The sequence below is a fragment of the Somniosus microcephalus genome, unplaced genomic scaffold, assembly GCF_052327205.1.
Source record: "Somniosus microcephalus isolate GS21.2 unplaced genomic scaffold, FLI_Smic_1.0 scaffold1383, whole genome shotgun sequence".
Lineage (NCBI taxonomy): Eukaryota > Metazoa > Chordata > Chondrichthyes > Squaliformes > Somniosidae > Somniosus > Somniosus microcephalus.
This window is the reverse complement of record NW_028226570.1, coordinates 30,001-32,581: the sequence shown is the minus strand read 5'-3', so window position 1 is coordinate 32,581 and position 2,581 is coordinate 30,001.

The following is a 2,581-nucleotide window of genomic DNA, read 5'->3' as shown; positions in this document are numbered from 1 at the left end:
TAGCAGTTCACCCCAACCGGATCGGACTTTCCGTCCCGAAGTTATCCCCGATAAGCTGCCGCTGACCGACGGGGCGGCAGCCGCTACGGGACTGCGACACTTTCCCGAACTTGCCGGGGTCCAGGCCGATAATATAGTGTGCGCCAGCGCCGGGGCTTTCCAACGAGCCCTCCCTGACCGAAATCGGACACGGGAGTCCGGAGCCCAAAGGCGTTCGACTGCCGGCCGGCCAAACACAGGCAACCTCCCGCCGTTGCGGACCCGCTCCCGGACAACCGGGTCCAAACGCCCGCCCTGTTACACGCACGAAAACACCGGGCTCGATTCGGAGCGACGGTCACCCGGCTTCCCGGTGTCGGACCGACTCCGTTCCGGTACCACTGGATGCCCCTTGCCCCTGGCTTGCTAGTACAGCCGGCGCGTCAAGGTGGGCCCCCCGCGGCTCCGGCTCAGCAGTCGGAAAGCGGTCTCCAGCCAACGGCCGTACCTCGGCCGGGCCAAGCGGCAGCTGCACAAGCCCGCTACTGGTCTGTGCGGCCCCCCCACCCCGTTCAGTCGCAGTTCACCCCAACCGGATCGGACTTTCCGTCCCGAAGTTATCCCCGATAAGCTGCCGCTGACCGACGGGGCGGCAGCCGCTACGGGACTGCGACACTTTCCCGAACTTGCCGGGGTCCAGGCCGATAATATAGTGTGCGCCAGCGCCGGGGCTTTCCAACGAGCCCTCCCTGACCGAAATCGGACACGGGAGTCCGGAGCGAAAGGCGTTCGACTGCCGGCCGGCCAAACCCAGGCAATCTCCCGCCGTTGCGGACCCCGCTCCCGGACAACCGGGTCCAAACGCCCGCCCTGTTACACGCACGAAAACCCCGGGCTCGATTCGGAGCGACGGGCACCCGACTTCCCGGTGTCGGACCGACTCCCTTCTGGTACCACTGGATGCCCCTTGCCCCTGGCTTGCTCGGACAGCCGGCGCGTCAAGGTGGGTCCCCGCGGCACCGGCTCAGCAGTCGGAAAGCGGTCTCCAGCCAACGGCTGTACCTCGGCCGGGCCAAGAGGCAGCTACACAAGCCCGCTACTGGTCTGTGCGGCCCCGCCACCCCCGTTCAGTCGCAGTTCACCCCGACCGGATCGGACTTTCCGTCCCGAAGTTATCCGCGATAAGCTGCCGCTGACCGACGGGGCGGCCGCCGGAACGGGACTGCGACACTTTCCCGAACTTGCCGGGGCCCAGGCCGATAATATAGTGTGCGCCAGCGTCGGGGCTTTCCAACCAGCCCTCCCTGACCGAAATCGGACACGGGAGTCCGGAGCCAAAGGCGTTCGACTGCCGGCCGGCCAAACCCAGGCAATCTCCCGCCGTTGGGGACCCGCTCCCCGGACAACCGGGTCCAAACGCCCGCCCTGTTACACGCACGAAAACACCGGGCTCGATTCGGAGCGACGGGCACCCGACTTCCCGGTGTCGGACCGACTCCCTTCTGGTACCTATGGATGCCCCTTGCCCTGGCTTGCTCGGACAGCCGGCGCGTCAAGGTGGGTCCCCGCGGCACCGGCTCAGCAGTCGGAAAGCGGTCTCCAGCCAACGGCTGTACCTCGGCCGGGCCAAGAGGCAGCTACACAAGCCCGCTACTGGTCTGTGCGGCCCCACCACCCCGTTCAGTCGCAGTTCACCCCGACCGGATCGGACTTTCCTTCCCGAAGTTATCACCGATAAGCTGCCGCTGACCGCTGGCCTGTTACCCGCTGCCGGACTGCGACACTTTGCCCAACTCGCCAGGGGCCAGTCCGGCAATATAATCTGCGCCAGCGTCGGGGCTTTCCAACCAGCCGTCCCCCACCCTAATCGGACACGGGAGTCGGGAACGGAGCGCCCGCCACCGGCCTTTCTAAACAGCCCAGTCCCCAACAATTCCCAGAAGCAACGCCTTGGCCAGCCTGGCAATTCATACACTGCAAATAGCACACATTAACACCACTCACACCCAATCGGCCCATCAACTTCGCTGCCGAGAACGGAAACTCGCCTTGACAATACTACTTCCAACCTCACACAAAAGCGGCCCATCAACTTCGCTTACGAGAACGGACAATCGGCCTGCAAATACTGCACCACTCACACAAAATCCCACCAGCAACTTCGCTTCCCACAACCCACACTCCTATCTTCCACAGAAAAAAAAACCCACCACCATCAGCCACATCGAGAAAAAATTAAAAACTACACCGAAATAACACCCTCCAACTCGGCTACGGTCCGACATGCACCCCCTTAGCGAGTATTAAGCCCGACAACACTAATTATAACCAACCGCAGCCGCAAGTTGAAGTGGCAACTGATAAACCAAATTGTTTTTGGGCAGCAACTCATTAACCAAAAACTTTTGAAGCAACTCATTAACCAAAATCTTTAACAGCAACTCAGTAACCAAATTATGGCAAGGCGACTCAGAAATAACACCGAAATAACAGCCTCCATCCCGGCTATGGTCGGCCATGCACCCCCTTAGCGAGTATTAAGCCCGACAACACTAATTATAACCAACCGCAGCCGCAAGTTGAAGTGGCAACTGATTAACCA